At 26.2% G+C, this 25,079-nt stretch overlaps 1 protein-coding gene across 3 annotated transcripts in view; it reads left to right on the top strand.

Annotated features, from left to right (window-relative positions):
- Positions 1–25,079, top strand: part of LOC107168103 (neuropeptides capa receptor-like) — a 145,573-nt gene that overhangs the window by 3,078 nt on the left and 117,416 nt on the right. For 2 of the 3 annotated variants that reach the window (XM_089226570.1, XM_089226571.1), the window contains exon 2: positions 23,111–23,230. The gene's annotated coding sequence lies outside the window, so the exon portion shown is untranslated. Of the gene's footprint in view, positions 1–5,719; positions 5,809–23,110; positions 23,231–25,079 lie in introns of all 3 variants that reach the window. The other variant, XM_089226572.1, reaches the window with a different exon arrangement.

The following is a 25,079-nucleotide window of genomic DNA, read 5'->3' as shown; positions in this document are numbered from 1 at the left end:
TGTATTTTTTTTATTAACAACATTTACCCTCGGTGACACAGACCATTGGGTTACAAGGATCATTATTTACATCAACATACTTATAAACTGTTTATAGAAGTTTGTATTTATTATTCAGTATTGTATTATATACAACTTTAATGATGAAATTTCTTATAATAAAAATTATAATTAATAATACACTAAATTAAAATAATATTTTTATTTATTTTTAGTGTGGGTAGGGTTAAGCCGCGTAACTAACAAGCAGTAAATTTGTAAATAGTCATTACAAAATGGTTGGGGAAAACTGCGTATAGTGTCTAGTATACTTAGGTACTAATATAATACCTCTGTATTTATTCATTTTATTGCATTCATTTATACAGTAAAGTTGTATGTAGACGAGTCTGTATATACATATGTTTTGTCATATAATTTAAGTTTTTGGAAATCACAATGCACTTTCGTGTTACCCGGAGATATTTCTTGATATTTCTCAAGTATTGTACTCGTTTTAATTATACTTCAATTACACTGAGAGCGTTCAATGAATTAATACACCTTAAATTGGTCAATCATATAATATTCATTAGTTTAACTACCTACTATAATTACGTATCATTGTACAAATAATTTACAAATTGTAGCTGTGTTGGTAAAATATAGTATAGTTTTGTTGTAATAATTCAACAAATCATATTATAAAACTGACACGATTCTAAATTAAAAACTCCAAACTCCCAAAAATGCGTAGCGCATTTAAAACACGCATTCTTTACAGTAAAAATAGCGATGTGAAAATATTTTACAAATAATATCTGCATAGGTATAAATGTATAATTATGGTACAGGATACCGAAATCCGAATCATTATAATTTTAGAATGTAGCCATAATAATATATATACCTACATTTTTGGAGATTAATTGTTATATTTTAAATGACTTTTATGCGTACCTATAGGGTTTAATAATAGTAATAATACATTTAAATGGAAATATATTAAATTTACTCCAAATAAACAAGATAGTTATAATTTTATCCAATTAAATTTCTTGACTAGATAATTATAACAAAAATAACAATATAACTTAGTCATTATTACTTTTTATACAATTTGTAAAACTAATTATTAATTACATATAGGTACCTATAGCTACTATAAAAGGTAATTTATAATTTAATGGCTTTTCGAATCAAAGATTTTTCTGAAATACGTAATTTATATAAAAACACAGGGAACCTGCTATAAGCTTATCTGTGACTGGATTTTTTTTTTATTGTAGACAAACTAAAACATTTTAAATGATAATATTATACTCTCTTTTATCAACGTGACTCCAATATGTATACAATGATATATTTACATAGTACATATTAAAATTTGTATTTTTTTTAATATCATTGACCTCATTACATGAAATATACACACATACGAGTACACAAGTTTTTAAAAATGTGTAAATGTTCATCAAAATTGTTTCTCTTTGATTTTACAAATGGGTAAAAGAAATTAAATTGTACATGTGAATAGCTGTCATCCGGGTTTTATTTTGTAATATTATCTATAATATCAGTATGACTGTATACAAACACGCATTTATATCTGTTTTTATTATTTTCACATACAGAAGGTATACCCTTAAAACTATTTTATGAAATTGTGTAGGTACCTATGTGATGATAATACATGATAAATTGCATGGAAAATATCATAAACATCAATATTTAATTTTTTAAATTTTATGATACATTTTTCTTACTGTATACAGTTTGAGCACTGAGCAGTATTTTATATTATATATTTTATTTTATATTTCCACGATATAAAATTAATGTAGTCTAAAGGAGAGCAATATGGGCAGTTGTTCCTTGGACTTCTCTTTGACTTTTATCTAGGTCAATTATAATAATAATTTAATGATATAAAAAATATTTTATTTTTTTTACAAGTGATTATTACACTTGATTATATACGTCAGAAATAAGAACGTTCCTTTTGTAGATTTACGGAACATTGTGGTGTGGCAAAAGTGCAGTGTAGGTACACCAAGTTTTCACTATTTTGATAAAAAAATTAAATGTCTATATGTTTGTTCATATCATTTTTAGATTAAAGCTTTCTTCAATATGGGATTTGGTTGTTTTTGCTTTAGCTGATTTATAAGAATAGTGACAATTTTTAGTGTTTAGTTTTTTGTTTTTCATGATCAAAAAAAGAGTAATAATTCTTTAATACATTTTTTGCTAGTTTATTATTTATTTTATAGAAACTATAAATATTTTACTTTATAATTACATTAAAATCATCAAAGAAATGAAATTTGTTCACTTAAAATTATGTAATAATCCCTACGTATATGAAAGAAAACATGTCATAAACAATACTTAATTACCAATCGTATAGTGAAATAAAACATTAATTGCCATTATTTTTAAATGTGAAGACGTATCTACCTATATTATAATAATTTAATCTATATTTACTTTAAACGTTGAATCCATTTAGTGGGGGTCGACCATTAAGGAGTTGCAGGGAGCTTATTGTTTGTCCTCGAGATTTAAAAGTAAATCCTGGAAACCCGCGCGTCTGAATACGTTTTTCGTGGTTGTAAATTTCTGAACAATAGTCGATCGTGCCAAAATGCTTATCTGATTTTATAGAATTGTACGCGATCGTAAACTGACAGCGATGGTCTTCATAAATCGGTTTCAGGGATGAAGAAAAAAAAATCCTGAAACCATATAATACACTTACATTCCTTAAAATTTATCGGCCGTCAGTGACAATGACGGTAGTATAAATTGTACGCAAGTGTCGGAATATAAATAGACAATCCGAATAATTTTCGTACGGTTCTCCGCAAAAACTGATTTGGCACCTGCTTGAGGTAATTTTATAACGTTTGCCAAAATCACGTGGACGAGGAGAAAATCATATCGCTTATGTTTTCCGACCCGTTAACCTATTGTTATCTCCAAACGCGATTGCTACAAATTTATTCCTAAACCGTAGGTAAATACATATTTTACACCATTGTGGATAGTAATAATTATTATGGATGTTTCGTCACTCATTGTTGAACTTGCTAGTAATGTGATTTATCACACGCAAAAAATGCTAAATTATAATCCTCTATACTCAGTGGTGTATTTGAGAGGGGTTGATGAGGGGGGAGTCACTCCCTTCCTATGACTTGAATAATTTTTGGTTTTTATATGGAAAAATACAAGCAAGATTAAATATGCTACTAGAAATCTCTTTGATTTTGAATATTTTTCATTATTTCTACTAGAAAAGTGGCATCAGAAACAAAATAAAAATAAAAACAGTTCATTGCAAAATGAATAAGATAGAATTTAAGCTTGTGTATAATAATTTTAATATCACCGCCCTCCCCCTTCACCATACAACTAAGTCAAATACGCCACTGCTTGTACTTTTTACACACATAGCAGTTAACAGCAGCCGTCTTTTTGTTCAAAATATGAGAGCGGGCATAGTTGCAATTTAAATTTTTAATCAAGATGTAGAAGGGTGGTTAAATAGATACATGCCAATCAGACCTAATGGCGTCTTACAAGACATTTTTGGCATACATTAATATACTGTAATTATTACCCAGGCCTATATCGAAAGAGGGTGCAGAGGTTTTTACTACACTCGCTACACCTTGAAAACAGTATAAATCGAGTTCGTTCAAAGGTCTATAAAAAAATTGGCCATAATAATTGATTATTAAAATAAGCAATATTTAAAAAATGTTATTAGACAATGGCATGCATTATATTATATTTTAATCTCAAAATGATTAAGTACTCTATATTCTAATTATGTATAATGTATTATTAAAAAGTAAAGTGTATTTTTATTTAAAATTTTAATATTTATTAGGGAATATCGTAAAAAAATCTATTATTTTAGTTAAAAAATAAAAAATGACCTACTTAATTTAATTACATTTCTATATTTCAAAGATTATTTCTGAACTTAAATTGTTAATGATCATATAATTCGACATCAATTGCTTAATATTATGCCTTATATTGAAATATATTCTTGTCATAAACCACAGAAAATATCACTCGTGAACAAATAGATTTGTCTAAATTCACCAAAAATAAATGTCGTTGAATCAACGTGGTTATTTTCTTCTCTTCCCGTTATATTGTTGAAGAAAAAATAAAAATAAAAAATAAAATGTTTAATCAGATGAATTAAGATAGTATATTATATTATATTTAATACATTTTATGGAATATGGTAATTTTGATATGACAAATATAAATAGATAACAGATAACCAAGATAATATTTGTTGCTAATTATAACAGCTGTGGTTATAGATTTCAGTTATTATAGTTGACAGAAAAAAAATTCTTATCAATTTAAACTTTAAAGAAACGTATTTACAATTATTAAATAATATATTATTAAATGTAAATCATCGTTTATCTTATTTTATTAAAGATGGTATATTTTATGATTAATGCAAAAAAGTGTATTTCTCATTAAAAATAAGCTTAAATTAAAATGTCAGGGAAATAAAAAAATATTTTAAATAATATTATTATACCTAAATGATGGTAAATATTATACTATTTGTGATTATTATAAGAGCAGTACACACGTGTAATATATTTAGGTACGGTCGTCGTGCGTTTGTACATTAACGATTATAGTATTTTATTATTAAATCGTTTAAATCCGAGTTGATAAGTTTTTGATTGTACAACTTATACTTTTGGTGCGCAAAACGGCAAAACGGTAAAACGTATAATATTATTATATAGTAACGAGCACACACACAACAACCTATCATATAATATTCTTATGTTCAGACACTTTTCATTGAAAAGTTTCGGATCACCTTGCTCGTGTTAAATTAAGATGTTCATCTGCTGTACCTCTGCACGCACGTGTAGTTAGGACATATTATAAGAATAATAACAATAAATATGAGCAGTGGCGCCAAAGTCTAAAATTTTACCTATGACATTAGACACATCCACATACAATTTTGACACCCACCTTATAATTGCCTTACTATATACACAAAGTATAGTTTTTATGTAATATTATTGACTTTTAGTTCACAATAACTGTACTATCTAATACAATTATCATAATATATTTAGAATGGCAAAGATAACCCTCCTACCTACTAAAATCACCTATGGCAATCTTCATAGGCAAATATATATATTTTGGTGCCACTGAATATGAGCACAGCATCTTTAAACCAACTTTTTAACGTCAGTACTCCATTGAAGTCAAATGATATCGTATCGTATTTTCGTGTTGCGCAACATTCGTCGGATGAGTCACGCACGCGTAATTCCTGTCTTTTATTTGCATAAATATTATTGCTAATTATACATAAATTATGACGTTATACTCCACATAATATTAGGTTCCTATGTATACGTTACACGTTTTATTGCAATATTAGTTTGCGTGATTAGTGAAGATTTTGAATAATATTAAAATAGTGACGTAGGTCACACAAACGCAGTGTTTGATAATTATTTTATTACGTGGTCGTATGGACATCTTTTTTATTTTTTTACCGTGTGCGGAACGGTTCAACTCAAAAATATGTAGGTACTTACCTACCACACTGATATTATAATAATAGGTAGGGGACTTGGGGAGTTTCCAGCCTTCTTTGACTCTCACGACACTGGCCCGTGATCAGAGGGATTCTCATGTTTTTATTTTTTTATTTTAATTGAAGGGGATTGAACATTTAATTGCAAAGTGTAACTCGAAGTCGGAGTCGCACAATGGAAAGGGACGGACACCCACACCATATAATTACATCAGGTAAAATATAATATACACTAAATAGTAAATATCAATAAATGTTATTTTTAGTATGCCTCATATTTAAAACATTTTTTAACTTTAATTCACTAAGTTTAACAATTATTCTTATCTTGATTTACGAGACATGACATCTGCAAGAACTGTTTCGTGATCAATAATATAATTTATCCACGGATGGTCAAATCGAATAATCCCCCTTTGACTGCACTATTTCAAAAAATGACTTGAGTCAACGTATATATTGCAGGGCAAAATGTTTCAAGTAACAGGAAATTTATTGAATGAATACAAATAAAAATAGACTGTATAGATCTACCATGGAGGGTTGTTCTAAGAAATTTACGATTCAATGACAGTTTTTCCTATCGTATTCTTAGTTTGGAAATAGCAATTTGAATTTCAGTTCAGTTGATGTAAAGTGTATACATTTTTTTTTTAGCCATTGATAAACAGTAAAAAAGTATGAAAAAAGATAAAGAATTAGTTAACTATCATAAAATACAAAAATATAATTATATATAAATATGTCGTCACTATTACAAAAGCGTAAGCGTATGAAAAACTCTCTGATATCAAAAGTTGAAAAATATCCGACTAGTTTTTCTGGGGCAGTAAGGGAGGGGGGTTATCTATCTCCCATATCTCTCCCACGAGAATGCCAATGGTCCCCATAGTAGTATATAATATTATATTTTATAACTTCGATTTTCTATAGCTAAGGCGCGTAATATAATCAAACCTACACGTAATGCGTTATAATTTATAAAATAATAATAATTACTGTTGATAGTAACTTATTATATTATGTGACACCTATTTCATTGTGAAAAATACGTATGATTACTGTTTCTATAATGTTTAAATTAATTTCACGCATCCACAAATAATCAGAATGTGAAATTCAGGGCTTGGCACACACCTCTGTCGCAGGTCTTATTACACTCGCACAACTTTTATAACAATTACCTCAATTCTCGCAGTGGTATATAAATATAATTATAATTTATTATACGTATGTCATGTAAATTTAAGCTCCAATCAATGACGTTTTTACTTCTTTTCTCATTTATACAACACCCGAAGCGTCTTATTACAGTTGTTTATAGTCTATTAGATGCGGTCCTCATCCTTGCATATTCCTTTGATCGTGCACATAGATTTCATTATAATATTGATGACGAAAACTCTCCGAGTACCTACTATAGTGATTTAATTTACTCACTTTAGTTTTGGATCCGTGTAATTATTTATTTATAAACCAGTGAGTTTCTAAATACATTTACAAAGATCCCAAAAATAACAAGATTTGTAATATTCATCGGTACAATGATATCTAAAGGAAGTAATAATATTTAAAGAGCTTCATTAATCATCGGGAAATGTGAAATTACCACGTTTAGGTGTGCAGATAGCGCATAATATATATACTATCATGGTAAACATTTTTCAAACAACCGGTTAATTTTTTTTTATACGATACACTCGAATCGAAATATGTCGTTGGATTAAAAAAAAAAAAAAAAATAATAGGTAAATGATGCGCTGTTTAGATTTCACCGGGTTCAAAACGGCTTCGGTGAAAAAATTATTCGAGATGAATTCACGCGTATAAAAACGGAAACCGAAAAGGGTTTACCATCGATTTTTTTTCTGTCCACATTAAACTCGAATCATTTTTCGGGGAAACATTACGTTGCGTTTATTCAATCGTATATACATCAGGAAGACCTGAAATCGAAGCGCAGGACTCGGAAAAAAAGTTTTTCCCACGCGTTATAAAATATAATAATATACGCATTTATATAATTGTATATAATATATATAGGCGAGTGTCCCTCGAGGATTTGCCGATTTAAAGTTCTGCAGTGATGATGATTACATTTTTTTTTTTTTTGATGCACGCGTGCTCGAGTGGCCCAGTCCCGTACTTCACTTTGAAGTGAGCAAATAATGCGTGGTACATCCCGCACAAGATAACACTGGAGAGGTGTAGATTTATCATTTAATGCGTGCTAGGTTAGAATCTTCGACTGTGATTGAATTTTCAAATGAATTACATATATATGGTTATATTTTAATCACTTGCATCATTATGTCATCAGTTCCGAATTTCGATGCAAATATGTATTGTTTGTCGTTTAAACGACTTAAATTATTATCTAATGTTTGAACTATTACATGCGTTTGTATAATTTATAATTATATAATATCTACTTTGAAACTTACACGGGTCGTGTAAAGGAATTTACTCTAATATTATTGATGTATTTATGTTATTTAACTCTTATGTACATGCAACCGTATAATTGACGTATAGGTAGGTTATTAAAGGTCCCGATTAATTATTTATATTTACATACGACGTTTATGAAAATACTTCTATATGATACAGGTAGACACCTTCCTTAAACCGTTAAGGTACCTATAAAATTGTATAACATCCCTGCTCGTATCAAAACTTTGTACATAAGTACCATACGTACATTATGGTCGTATAGTTAATAAATGGGAAAACTTAAAATAAATAGATTGCTTGTTTCAATATAAATCAGTACCTATCTAGTCGTGTAGCTATATATACTTTTTAATAATGGTGTATAAAAAAAAGAGTATAAGTTATTAAATATATTGATCATACAACGAGCATATAAATCATATAACAAAATGTTTATACTTAAAATTTTTACATTCCGCTAGAAATATTTTCATTATAAACATTATAATCTTACGAACTACAGTGTGGTTAGACTAATATATACGTAAAACACCACAATATATACAATATACATATTACTATAGGTACCTAGATACCTAGCTGTTGGTGAAAAAAACACTATTGTAATTTTCGATATATTTCCGTTTATTTACGTCATACTTTATTGTGCGTTCTACATATTATATTTATAAGGTAAGAATATTTATTGTTTTTTTTTCAAAAAATAAAACGTTTAAACGTTTAATACAAATATAAATAATAATAAGTAATAGTTTCCGGTGGCTAATGTGATTATACATAGTTCAAACGACAATTTTATTGCTTCTACATGAATAATTTCATTAACTATTAAAAACCGGATGATCGAGTTATAGCTAGTGATTTGGAATTTTTCTTGAATGATTCCACAGAGAATGATGAAGAATTTAAGCTTTTAATTCATTGAAAATATTGCATTTTTCGTATCTTATATATTATGACACGAACAGAATTTATAAAATTTATAAGAGTATCAAATGATACATTTTGAAATAAATAAATGTATTGTTTATTTAAATACCTAACGTATTATTGTTTTCAAATAAAAGCAACACATACAAGTTAATATTGAACTCTTATGTTCACGGTGTAGTTGGCGAGTATGGTTTATTCGAATTTGAACAACTTATTTTCGTTTGATACTATTTCTAATGATTTATTTGTAACTGACGGTATGTTTAAGCGTGTTATCCAAATCATCGGGTGTGTGATTTCATTTTAGACGTGTGAGATACCTTTCAGAATAAAATATCGAAGAAACATATAAGATCTATGATTTGTCTACAAATATAGACGACGAACAACAAAAATATTATAAGTATTTTATTCTACAAAAAATATTCTCTTGCGATATTTTTTATAGCCACTTGTAAACTGGAAACTGATAGACGTCAGAAGTTTTCCTCATTTTGATTGATCGAAACATTTATTTTAAGAAAATATCAGATTAGTTTTTGTTTATTATTAACATACATATATACATCTATATATTTTTTTACAAATAAAACCGTTAAATGATGACTGGGTCAAGGACAACATTTAATGGTCAATCCATCATGGACCGGACCTGTGGCATGTTTGAGTTTAGAAACAATTCTTCAAGTCCTCTTAATTCGATAAAATTGTTTACGCAAAAAAAAAATAGGGCAAGTGTCACTTTCAAAAAACATATTATTCAAACATTTCAATATGGAAATAATTTGATGGCTATAATAATGAGATATACTGAAAGTTTAGATGACAACAAGTCAGTGTCATATTTAGGATTTTCTCATGGGACCACAATACGATATGAAACTGTTATATGTATTACACAAACACGAAAAAAACACACATGTTCTAAGTTTTGTACGCGAAAGTTCTAAAAATGAATACTAAAAATAAAACTTTAAGAACAAAATATAAATATTATATAAACAGATATCAAATTTAAAACAAGCAATTTTAGTATGGACCTAAATATCTATTATAGACGTGAACAACATCCTTTTTACAAGCATTAATAGTGTTATAATATTATGAAGAATCTTAAAAAAAATATTAATCCCAAAAAAAAATAAACATATCAATTATTTGTATAATAGAATGCAAAATAGCTTAATATTTTGGCAGTATAATATTAAACTAACAATGATAATAATAACAATATAACGATTCCCATCTGTCACGGTAAGTTATAGACTTATAATAGATATATCTATTTTAAGTATATGTGCTAAATATGATTTTGTAACTATCAAAGTTATTATTTTATCACTATATTAATATAATAAATAATAGCTACATAATATTATAATCATAAATTCACTATAAGATATAAAATTAAAAAACTTTATCAATGCAAAGTAAACAAAATAATGTATACCTAAAAATAAGTGATAAATTCCGCAAAAATTATAAATATTTTATTTTAAGAATTGCCACACACCGATTTAAATAGCAACTAATTCTTTCTCCTATGTAAGTTTTTTACTTTTAAATAAGACTAAAAACTTTGTTAGACTATGATTGATTAAATACAATTTTATTCAAGTTCTATACGTACATACTAATACCTATGCTTATTATAAAAACATAATATTTGTTTAAGAATAATAATATTATATCCATAATGTAGTTGACTTGTCATATATTATTTTGTAGTTGTAAATCTATTTTAAATGGTCAATTTACCTCGTAAAACGATTAAAATAAATTGAATTTCGTTAAAGTAGGGCAATTTATTTTGACAGTTGTTGCTGAAAGTTTGTGTACGATGTATTACGTGAAACAAGGAAAGAAAGAACAATATAATATGAAGTAAAATTAAACAACACTCAAATATTTTTGATGTCAATCAATAAAATGTGTGTATAGTTAGCTATTTACTTACGTTTTTAAATCAAGAAATAGCGAATTTAGAAAGTTAATAATTATCAAAGGAGTGGCTTTGTGTGGGCCAGTGCCTACACTCAGTTCCGTACGTTCTTTGAATATACGCACCAGTCAGCATTGCTAGCTCTCGGATGGATGCAGACCACTCAGAATTTTAAGCAACAAAATCCTTGCCACATATACAACACGTGTTCCAACCGAAACGTTTCCTCATACAAACTAATGGCCATAGTTGTTGTCGGGCCTAGAATAAATAAATAATTAAAAAATAATTATCAAAGGTTTAATAATTGTACCTTATAGCCTACACGTATTTAAAGAAACCAATAAAGCATATTAAATTATTGAGTCATTTCAAAAATCAACTTTAAGATTAGTAATTATTGTAGCGTCGATTAAAAAATGTACATTTATGTACCCAACTATAACACTATATCTGAATGTGTTTATGGATGTAGTGGTTCAATTACCACTGTTTTGAGTAAGTTTCAAAGTGTGGTTAAAGTGGGTTTTAGTATCGATATCCTATATAAATATATAACTGAAAGCGATGAATCTTTATCGTGTTCATAAAAGAAAAACTAAACCTATCTAGATTCATTTAGTGATGAAAAATCAAATTTCGTGTTCAAAACTTTCTGAATTTTCTGAGAAAAAACAACGTTAGATCAAATTAAAACAATTATTATTCATTTTGAAAAAGAATGGACGATTCTTAATAATAATTATAAAACCACTCATTACAATCGTTATTCTTTATAGCATCAACAATCTATCCATAAAAACATATACCTATTATAAAAATTACAATTTTAAATGCTTACATGAGATGCTTACATGAGATGTCATGATTGAAATTAAATTTGATCGGAATGGTTATTCAACTATACTTCGTACATAAATCATAAATATGTTATAAATATTACATTAGTAAGTATAAAAACCACATGATTATTTAAATATGAATGCAAATTTGTTTTATGTACGGTGAAATTTGAAAAGTGTATTTTGATGTATTTGTGAAGGTTTTTATATCTCGAAAGAACTTTTAGTGATTCCAAGTATCCAATTTTTTTTTTATCGATTTTTATTAAGTACGTTCAACTGTAGTGTTTTAAAAAACTTTTTGTTATTTATTTAGTTTAAATAGTATGTATAATTTGAATTTTAAAAATTTGTGTGAACAACAAATTATAAATTAAAAATTCATTTTAAATTTCTATAATTTATATTTTATTGAAATGTCTGTTCTGTTAATGATATGTTCTAATTTACATTCTTATAAAACTAGATTTCTGGAAAAAACATATAGAATTATAGTACACATTTAAATTTATTGTAGATACTTATTAATTATTTGCATGTTTATAATAAATACATATTCAACTATAAATATTTAAGTTTTGTACTTTCGTGCACAAATATTTTGTGAATTATTAAATATTATTATCTGTAAAAGAAAAAAGAACTGTTATATTGTGTTGTATAAATTTTTACCATACTATTATACTTTGACATAGTATTGTGTTTTTTTTATTGTACTATCAAATGATTGTATTTTTAATGCAATTTTTTTTTAAGCCACAAGTAATAAACCCTTTCAAATAAATAAATAATACTATTAAAGTTATTTATTTTACTGCGTTTCGTGTTAGGTTGAATTAATTTTTATCAAAAATTTCATTTTAAAATGTTATTATGTGAAAAATATAATGATTACGTTAAAAGTTTCAGTAAGTACCCACAAATAATATTTTTAAATTACAAAATAATAATAAAAAAAAATGTATTCTTTGTTTACATACATCTCCTCCTATACATCTCCCTCCTCTTAAATCATAGTAAAATTAATAATAAATTCATCGGTCCGCTCACAATTTAAAAAAATAGTTATAAAATCTGTAGAGCTAAGACGTTCTCACTTTTCTTTTATACATTTTTGGTTTCATTTTTAGTTTTGAAAACAAAAATTTACCTGAAAACATTTGAAGACGTAAATAATTCACGATTTACAATGACTTTCATTTTAAACATTTTTCTCTGTCTATTCAACTTTAATATGTATAGGTACATGTATATAATATAATTATAATACAATATATTTACATACTTTCTTTCCCTTGTGGTACCGTTTATTCATTGAATTTTCGTTTTAACAATTTTAGAGATTGCAAAAGTAACTTTCACACTACTCAAGTACAGACATTCGGTATATATACGGTATATATATATATATATATATACGGGATCATGGAACTTGAATAAACTACAAATAAAATGCCTTGTTAAAATATTTTATTATTTCTAAAAGCTTTAAATTTACATTTGCATTATATACATTTACACAAATATATACCGACTATTTTCATTTAAACATGTAGCCTACACAATTTCAGTTATTATGTTTAGTTTTTAAAATATTAATAGGATACTAATTTAAAAATATATTTAATACCCGCTCTAAGTGCAGTTGTCAATTACATAGTATACTATAGAGCTATATACGAAATTATTTTTACACCATTAACTTAACGAATAATAAATAAAATTTTATATGCACGAACATCTTTATTAAAATTAATTTTAAATTTTAAAGTTCACGATGTTCTGTTTAAATAAACTTATAATATTTTCATATGGATGTAACAAGAAAATGTTAAATAGTAGTGACAAACCGTTCAAATATTACAGTACAGATAAGATAGTATTTTTTAAATATATCTTTTTACAGTCGTAAAAAAATTAAAACAAATATAGCTAATGACGAGCGTCTTTTTTATGTTATTTTCAACTACAAGACAAATTGTTAATAAGATTACTACATTACAATGAAAATACCTAACTTTCATTCATATAATATTATATAATTATAATATGTGTATTAAATATTAGATGGTATTAATATGGATAATTTTTGTCAAAATCGATGTTAATATTAGATACCTGTGTGAAAATATTCAATGTATCACTCTGTTTCACCACATCAAACACTTTTTCTATTTATAATATTTGTTGAATATGAATTTACTAGAAATTAATTTTTTATTAGAATATTCCATATTAATTAGTAATTATAAGAATGTATAATTTCTTGTTTTACCCGAACTCGAAATAAAAAGAAACCTAATAATTCGTAAAATTGTTATTTTTTCGTTCCTGAAAAATATTAGGTGTTGGTAGGTGAAAGCTATGATGATAGAATTGATCAATGATTAACATAAGTAATTACTATAAAATGTGTTAGATTACTGATGTATAGTATTCAATTATTACAGTTTAGTGACTTTTAAATTTTTAATACGATACAAAACAGGGCACGTTTAAAGCTGGAGTGTTACTTATAAATACAGTGAGCGGGTGGATGTGTTGTATGAAGAAAAACCTGCTTAAAGATCCAATATATACCTACCACACGTGTTAACATATAGAATAATTTATTATCGTCCAACGAAATTGTTTCTACGTGTTTTATTGTATAATATCGTCGTACCAACCCTAATCGGCAAACGTGTGTGAGTTTATTTAAGTAATATGTAATTATACAACAATGATAATAACGTCTCGCAGCATTTGCACCTGATCATCGAATTATCATTATATAACTATCAAATCCTCACAGCAGAAAACCCCAAAGCGTATAGTGTAGATAGTATAGATACGTGATACGGCTTATATACAGGGAACTTACTGCTGGTCCCTTGTCAACGTAATTTTATAGAAAATATAATGGAGGAACAAGATAAATATAAAATAGGTAATTCGTATTATAAAATATACCATTGGAATTCCGTTTGTGTGCCTGCTAATAAAAAAATTCGCAATTATTATTAGAAACAAAGAATAATAATATTAATCTGTCGAGCATAATTTTTCGTGACTCAAATCAAGGTGGACATTATCGTAGTAATAATAATACGCTCGTATGATAATATTAGATAATGTACAACGAATTATAAGTTCTACTTACGTACTAATTGTCGAGCACATTAATAACGATTTAGGTACCTAGTAATTTGTTTTGATAATATTTTAAGGGCATGCGGTTGTATTCTCATTCAAATGATTCACTAAAATGTTTTTCAATATTGATGTAATACATAGTCTTATTATGTAAATATTTTTATTACAAACAAATATTGAACAAATATTTATGTTTTTTATGAAACCCTTTTTACACACTTTATACTTCTGAAAATGGATTTCTTACTGTTATTATTTTATAGTCATATTTTATCTGGAATATAATGCTTGTCAATGATAATATTTCAGACTTTATACGTAGTCAGGGTTGGGCAGTATCAAAGATACGTATCAATGATACAGTTGTATCTTGTATCTTGTATCATGATACATTTTATATCAGTATCTTGTATCTTTTGGCAAAAAAAGATGCAAGATACTTTTGTTCTAAAAATATGTACTGAATAGTGCCAATACATTTCGATTTTCGTTATTAGATAATTTCGTCACGGATTGTATTTTTATGAAAAATTGTACAGATTGCAATCGAGTTGAAATTAACGATAACGAAAAAATGTAACACAATTTTATAACTTTTAAAGCTGTAAGATAATTTGAAAAACATTAAATTAAATTAAGGTGCCCGTATGTCCGTAGCCCATTATACGGTATACGTATATACAGTTATACAGATAAGCACTAAAGCACTTAACTGAAATGTATACAAATTAAGATGTAATTTTTATGCAATCTATTAATTTTAGTGTATTTATATTATATACTGATGTATTACTATATTAGTTATAAACTTAAAAATTTATAATATGTACCTATTGACTTATTATATTATTTAATATAATTATGACTTTATAAGTATTTAGGTATTGATAGTATAGTGAATTATGTATAGACGTTTTAAGTTTAATAGTAAATAAAATTCGATTAGAAAATATATAAGAGTATCATGTATCTAAGTATCTTTGGTACATGTATCATGTATCTTGTATCTTGATACACTAAATGCATGTATCATGATACTTTTTTTGAGTATCTTGCCCAACCCTGTACGTAGTTATAGTTACATTATATGCTTTCCTCATATACCTAGTTATAATTACCGTTACAAATCATATAGTCATACAACATTTAATTTAATTAATAATATAGTTAATATATGGTTATGTCAATAAAGTCCCTTATCATTAAATCTGAAATATTATAAACTTTAAAGCTTACAACATATGCCTGCAAAGTAATTTATAAAATTAAAATGTATAAGCTTATTACCAAATTGTATAAATTATAATTTATTTACATCGTATATTCGTATATTGTGTAATATTTTATGTTTTAAATTATTGCATATGGCTCAGCTCATCAATAAAAAAAAAAAATAATAATAATAATAGCACACGGCATAAGCATACTAGGTAAAACGGTAATACTCGTATCATTCAATAATATGATAAACGAGTAATGTTACTAATAATAAATTCATTGGTTGTTTAGAACAATTAGTTAAAATAGTATTGGTCATAGTGTTATTCATAGTTTTTTTTTTCCACAATAATATATTATACAATCTGTACAATTGATGCACAATAAGCATATATACTAAGAACTAAAAATATTCATAGTTAATTAATGAATACGTAAATTAATCCTTAATTATTATATAAGATTTTGGATTGAAATATGAAATATTTAAAAACAAAATCATAATAATTTAAACTAAGTACGTGTGTCTTGTATAGGCTATATGTATATTATAAAACAATTTTTCTGATGTACAACCCTCTTTGTTAATCATCGTGGTAATTGATAACATCTCCCCCTTTTTAAGTACTTTTGATTCTTCTAACGTCGATTCTTCTCAATATCAAATTCTCAATATTTTTCTAAATAATCGAAATAAACAAACTAAAAATTAAGAGGAAACGGGAAATTTTACGCACAATCAGTTTTCGACAAAATCGATTTTGGTTTTTGATGTAACTTTAAAACAAATGATTATAGATTCATGAAATTTTCAACAAATATTTATATAAGTATATTCTATCCACTATGAAATTTTCAAAAAATTTCGACTTAAGTTGAACTATTAATAGGCATATGCAATTTTCGATCATTATTAGTTTCTTTTTAAATTAATATTGATAAAAACTTATTTGTTCGGTAGAAAAGCTTGAAAATTGAATACAAGACATTCGATAGATTATCGATATTAATTTAAAAAGAAACTAATAATGATCGAAAATTTCAAATGCCTATAAATAGTTCAACTTAAGTCGAAATTTTTTGAAAATTGCATGGTGAATAGAATATACTTATATAAACATCCGGTGAAAATTTCATGTATCTATGGTCATTCGTTTTAATATAGGTATATATTTACGTACATTTCTGTTTGCATAACTACCAGCTAGATAATAGGTTTCTCAGTTCTTGAAGAAACGGAAAAACATTTATGAAAAATTTTTAACTATACCTTTTATAAGCACATTTTATGCAGAAAATGTCTTTAAGTATGCACTTAACTGTGAATAAACTTCAATACAATTTATTTCTGAAAAAGAAATAAAGAGTGGATTCTATTTCCAGGATATTTTCAATAAAATATTGATAAAAAAAATTCTTATGTTTATGTATGGAAATTAAGTCCATGCATATAGATTGGCATTTTGTTTGAGGAACATTATTTATTTAAACATTATGACGTGATCGTTAGGACATTGTCAGATATAAAATTATAATATATGAATGTGGAAATGGTCAGTATACATTTTTCACTGTAGATGCTGTCAACAACTAACACACGATTTATGATTGTAGGAATACAGAATTTTGTCGAAATGAGAATAAAAACTACAATGTGTATTTTCAAGATTTTATTTTGATACAAGTATTATATACTCAGTACTCACTAGTCACTAAATTTTACAAGTAAGCAAGTACTCGATTTAAGAACTTTAGGTATAATTAAATTTAAATTTTGTTATTTAATAATAGGTAGAATACTCATTTTTTTTTTTTTGAAAAGATTTAGCAAGGAAACTGCCAAAAAAATATTTAAGCTTTAATACAAAGCTTAAGACATTATACTTCTACTTTTTTAAGTGTAAGAGTGTACATTCGGAAAAATAATTTAAGTAATCACATTCAATGAGTTATTTACCCGGATTAACGATCATTTAGCAAAGTTCAAACGCTTGTAAAAAATTTTCAATTTAAATACTTCGATTAAATGTATTTAATTCATAAATATAGACAAATATAAAAGAAAGGTAAACGATTGAGTAAATAATGCAGAGATGTTCATTATTAGTGCAAACACTACCAAACTCTGAACGAGAATAGTATTTGTACCATCGTTGTTCAACATGATTATATTTAATACCTATATTTATTATAATAAACATTTCGTGAGATAAGTACTTCAATCATTTCTATTCGGCTGTTTTTAAATTTAATTAGATATAATCATATTATATTTTTGATAACACGAGATTTCTTCCGAAAACTTAATTTTCAACGATAAACTCGATATAATAATACTAATGTCGTAGGTGGTAGTTATCTTGGTTATAACAACAATTAACAAGAGTTAGTTTTGAGATAGCCTATCGTTACATTGTTAAAAAACCAAAAATGAATTGTTGACTTACCAAAAAATTACATGTGGTTAAAATTTTTAAATTCTCTATTATAATATTCAATGGTAAAAAGATTGTCATTGGTGATTGGTAGGTATTTTAATATACTATTATACTGTCACTGCACGAGAGTCGTCATAATGTATTTATTTATTTAAACGGCTAGAACGATAACAATATTATGAGAAAAAACCTATGTAAATGTACAAATATTTTAAAAGTTTATACATAATATATATATATAATTAATATTTAAAACAATGATCAAAATCCATTCTATCGAATATGCATTAAAAACATCAATAATTGTATAATAAATCAATATTAGAATTGTATTTTTAGTATCAGATAAGTGCGTAAGAATAGCACCTACATATTAAAAATGATTTACGAACCTGCAGGAAGGTTAGGAACCTACAGTCATTCTTATAAAATTTTTGCTATAAATAGAAATTGAAAAATGAAATAATTTTTATTAGCATCTTGAAAATAAATTCATCTAAAGACTCGGAATTTAAAAAAAAATATAACAATGGCTGTTGAGAAGAGTAAATTTAATGTTCATATCTTCTATATGACACAATTCCTAAAAAAAAGAAAACGGATATGTATCAACTTGATTGATTGTATCTAGAAAAGACTTCAGAACCATAGTAAATCAATGCTCGTAGTTACTATATCATTGATTTACTATATTGTAGTACATATGAACAATAATATAGAGTCGTAAATGTGATAGAAAGCTTAAAGTATATTTACTGCCATAATACTGAGCTACGATTAATAAAACCTAGCATCATAGCAGGCTCGTAACACGGTGGTAGAGGGTTAATCTCCATCCAATAACGTGGAAATTATTTAAATGTACTTAGAAACATTTAAAACTACTAAGATTTTTCAAAGTATTTTTTGTTTTATGATGAACCCTCACCCTCTCCAGTTCATGTTAAATCAATTTCGATGATACTGCATCATAGAAACGCATAGAAACGATTTTGTTTTGCACACATCATACAAATATAGTAGGTAACCCTACAATTCATTATGTATTATGTATGTAATGAATTAAACAGCTTAGTTTCATATGATTTACGCTTGACTGTCATAACTTTATCATAAAAAGGTATATGTTGGTGGTTGTATCTTAAAATAAATAACCAATGATTTTGATTACTATAAAAACAAGTCTAAAAGCCATTATGATTTTAATGGAACCACAATCGATTGATTTTTTACTATAAACAAACAATTATTTATGTATTTCATATTTTATAAATCAAAAATATAACTTGATTGTATTGGTGTTAACATTAATCAGAATCAATATATCTGTTTCAATCATTTTAGAAAATGAGCGAATGGTACATGTCTTATAAGATGTCTTTTTGAAACGATTTGTATAATACTCGGTTGTTACACAGTCCTTACATGTAGGTACAACGTACAAAAAATCACAACACGGCTTCAATATTTTGTACCTGTTTAACTAAAATAAAAATAAAATAGAAATCTTGAGGGAAGGTTCCACGGCAGCCAGGTATAAATGAGCTGAGCGTATTTATATATATATACGCGCGTACTCCGAAATCATAGGAATTGAGCAGTATTATCCGTCTTGCATCAATCAATGTCAGCGAACATTTTTTTTCTGCTTTTATTTATTTCGTTATAAATGGAGGGACCGATCAGATAATATATAAAAGTTTTTGTCAGACGAACGAATCCATTGATATCGAAATTTTAAAGTATTATATTTCATTTTCATATATCCACGATTCTCCTTAATATATACTTGCAGCTGCTTTTATATATAATATTGTAAGGTGCCACGCCATACATGTGTCGTGACAATGGTTTATGTAAATCAATTTCCCACCTCCGTCCACAACCCCATTATAATGTACATAATATCTTGATACGATCCACTTATTCCACTATATCTAAAGCAGAATACCACTGTTATATGTACACTATGCTTAATTAATCTCATCAACTATGGATCTATTATTGAAGTATTTGCCGTCTCTGCTGAATGCGGAATTGATATTTTTTTTTTTGTCTTTGGCCCAAAAACAAATTTTATGAATTAACAGAAATTTTGTTCCGAAGGATGTATGATAAATGTTGGTACGCACATATTATTGTACAGCAACCATGTATATTACTCAGATTAATTTTGTATTCATATAATTGAAAATAAATCTAGAAAAACAGTTCTTATATTGAACAATCCCAAACGTCAACCCCAAATGCTAATTTCTCACTATTTCCAGCTCTTTATTTTTAATGTGTGATATACGAATGTAAAATACAGTACCAATTCCCAAGGTTTGTCAATAGTATAAAAATATATTATATGTTTATTTCAAATAATAATGTTTAGCGGTGTTTTCATTTATACAAAGATTAAATGCCATAGTTCCCTAAGTAGTAATAAATTTAATTGTTTTGAAATATATATAGCATAATTATAGTATAATAAAATTAAAAAATTTTAGAGTGAGTAGTTATAATATAGTTCATAAATTATTATGGGATTACAAAACCTTATTTTGATGCAATTTCAGTATAGTTGAATTAAATAGTCACATTCAATCGAATTACACCATGTTAGACTAAGGTATTAAAACAAAAGCAAAACTTATATTATAAAGTCCTTTTATTTTCCTATAATTGTTTCATAAGTAAATTGGTTCATATACATTTAGTTAGATTAATGATTAATGTTTTAATCAATGTAAATTATTAATTTTTAACAATATTTAGATTTTTATTTTTTAAATCGTACGTGCTTATAAAATATTATTATTTATATATAATCTTGTATACCCTTTTACAATAGTTTCTAATGTTTGTATATATTGTATTGTATTTATATATTGTATTTAGTGGCTAGGAAAACTTATTAATCACATTAAGAGAGCATTTTATATTTTAACGTGTCTAAGGTCAAAATCGTAACGACTATAGTCTACAACTACACCGTCCATATAAAACATAGTCAGTATTGTTTCGCTACATTTACACTGGTCCTTGTGCGGTTATCACCTAACAACACTGTAACATTCCCATTTTATGTGAACAAACATTTTTCTTGCTATATATTATCTAGGTAATACATTTTATATTCTGGATTCATTCCAAAATTTTATAATTTACTGCAAAAATATAACCAACGTCTGTTTTAAACGTATGAACTTAAATTTGACACTAGTTTAGACGACCGGCTAATATACTATAGGTATACTATATTTTACACTAACTATCTTGTACGTATGTTTCATATATTTCAGCCAACAAATTTAAATTTTAAACTACAGGATTGAATAATAAAATTGCAATATTTTGAAAATGGGGAGGGGGCTAGTGTGATATACGTTTTAAATTTGGAATATGAATTTCTGACAAAGTTGACGGGTACTAAAATAAATATTCTGAACCAAATTTCCAAAAATTTTACAATTTAGGTGTGTGCATGTAAATCTAATGTTATTTTAAGTGGCAACATTTGTTATTATAAACAAATTCAATAATTAATATTTTTTTTCAAGAAACTTTAATTAGTAAACTTTTTTCTTCCCAAACAACTATAAACAAATGCGGTTTCATCTTACTTTAAAACACGTATTGATTGTAAATTTTCAATTAAAAAAATTATTATTAAAGTTCACATGCACTTTTCATTGGAAGACATTATTTTGTCATAGATATTTTAATAATTTCAGCAATAATTTATTTAAAGTAAAACCACAAATTCAAATATCTTTGGATTAAAATCCCCCATCTTTCATCCAGAAACTTTTAATTACAATACGTTAATTAATCAATGGTAATTGAAAAAATATGGCTATTTGAATTTGGTAATAATAACATGGGGTATCAATTAAAAAATAAAAGTTTAAACAATTTCAAACTTAGTTTAAAATGTGTGTTATTGTGTTGTCTGTTTTTTCAAAAATTCTAATTTTAATCTATGACCATCTTGCTCAAATAATATATGTTATTATATATTACTATATTAAAGTGAAACTTTTGATGTATGCAAGGTGTAACAGAAAAACCTAAAAAATATTATGCTAATTAAATGTATGACAAAAATTGTTAATATTATAATATGATAAGTAAATAATTTAAGAAATATACTCGTATCAGCTAATTCTCAAAAATCATATTTATAAAAAGTTATTACGTTTCTAATTAATTTAACCAAAAAAATATCTAATTAAAAAAAAAATTCTTAATAATAAACTATACTCTTAACTTAGATAAATCTTCTTACCATCAAAATTGTTCTTGTAATTAGATTCACAAAAAGGCTATTTTGATTTAATCCAAAACAATTTTTATTTTCAGTACTAAAAAATAAACATAAAAAAATGTATTATACATGTAGCGCTTGGGTCACTTAATGAAAAAAATAAAAAATAAATATTAATTTAAACAAATTTTATTCCAAAAGTGAGTTCTATCTGTTACATCTTTTATATTTCTAAAAAAACGCCCTCCCATATTCTTTCGAAAATAAACATCTAATAATTATTATTTTTGTTTTTTTCAGTTGTCAAAGTGACTTAAAATAATTCGGAGACTACAGTCAAAGTCGTTATGTTGGTACATAATAATATCGAATTCAAATAATTTAATATATACCAGTTCAATCTACGCCTTTTGATCTTATGTAAGTTTTATAAAAATATTAATATTTTTTAGTATACAAAAATAAATACTTGAGATTGATTTAAATTGAATAGTTTATTGTTATGGGCTGACATTCTTAAAGAAAATTAAGTAGGGGATGAAATGTGTCAACACAAACAAGTGTAATGATGGCATCACATTTTGTACACCCTCTTTCCTCCATTTCAACCCCTTACACCGTGATCTTTCCATTTTCCTGACAGCATCCACACTTATCTTCAACCCAAACTATTTTTCTTCTGACTTTCTTTTTCATACGCTCAAACCGCCTCATTCAATATATTATTCTGAATAGACCATCAAAACAAAAATAATCTCGCTTGGATTTATTTGTATTTTCATACTCTTTATCTTGGTTTTTTTATTTGATATCGTTTTATATTACATTATTCTAAGCACATTAATTTCAAGCTAAATTAGTTTTCCCATCTAACAAATTCATATTTTTTAACGTAGACTTTACCTTATAATCGATATTTCATAGCATTACTTTATGAAATTTACAATTTTTGTGCATTATATGATAATATGTTTAAAAACAAATGTTGTTTCGTATTTTTTAAATATTTTTATGAGAAAATAAATACAAGCATCATTTCGGTTTGCATTACTTCCTGTATGATTATTAGTTTCGATTTTGAGAGTAGAGATATATTTCATTGATACTCTTTGACACTTAATTTGGTTACTCGTTACTGATGAATGTATTAAATTTGAATTCACTGATAAACTGTCATTGTTTATATATTATATAAAAAAAAGACTATGAATGAAGGAATTGAGTTAGCATCTATTTCTAAACATGGGTTATGTTAAATTATATTTACATGTTGTATTTTCTTTGTTCTGAATTCAAAACGTTGACCTAATTTCTGGTTTAAATATGCAAGCTTCAGACATTTAAAAATGTATACTATTTGTCTTTGACATTTTTAAATAGCTGTAACTTATATATAAGGAATTATATAGGTACAATATTTTTAAGTTTTACCTATAAACTAAAACATTATCAATAGAAATCGAAAAGAAACTAAAGCAATAATAGAAAATTTTGAATGTATAATATATATAAATAATAAAATTCTATCACGTCTAAATACTACTCGCATGAATACAAAGTGAAATTTTAAAGCCCGTGGTTATTCTTACTGAATTACAACAAAAAATAAAACCAATTATGTAGAAAACTTGTGTTGATTAAATAATCCCGAGTTAAAGTAAATGATTGGAATTTCTTTTGACCTCCTAGAATTCCAATTGTATAAAAATGTCTCCTAAATAATATTCTCAATATTAAAGACTGGCACGAATATTTTGTTAATAAAAATGCATTTAATGCATTTATTTCATGATATTATTTGTATATACCATGTAGGTACTTGTTGCAGTGAAGAGTTTTCATATGGTTGATACTTGATAGTTTAAGTACCTAACTTTAGAAAAATATATACTTATTATTTAAATTCGCATGTAATATATGGATTTATAACACAAACAATTTATACGAACCACAGTTCACTGTTTTTATATCAAGCTTATTATTACATTCATAACTATTTAATAAACGATAAAATATGTTAAGTTTATTAAAAATGTAATTTATTTAAGACTTTGTTCTTTCTTATATTACCTACATATATATCCATAATATATCATGATACATATTTGAACATATAGACGAAAAGAGCCACGCCCGAGTAAATTAACCATGTCATTCATATTTTTATTGGTTACACTGAAAATTGGAATTCAGTAGTTTAACACTTTATCGTTTCAGTAGACGATATAATTAGCGAGTGTGATATAAATTAACACATAATTAAACTTGT

This window comes from Diuraphis noxia, unplaced genomic scaffold (assembly GCF_037042655.1).
Source record: "Diuraphis noxia isolate RWA-SAM2 unplaced genomic scaffold, SU_Dnox_SAM2 contig0004, whole genome shotgun sequence".
NCBI lineage: Eukaryota > Metazoa > Arthropoda > Insecta > Hemiptera > Aphididae > Diuraphis > Diuraphis noxia.
Note: the sequence above shows the minus strand (reverse complement) of the source record. Positions and strands in the feature narration are given on the sequence as shown.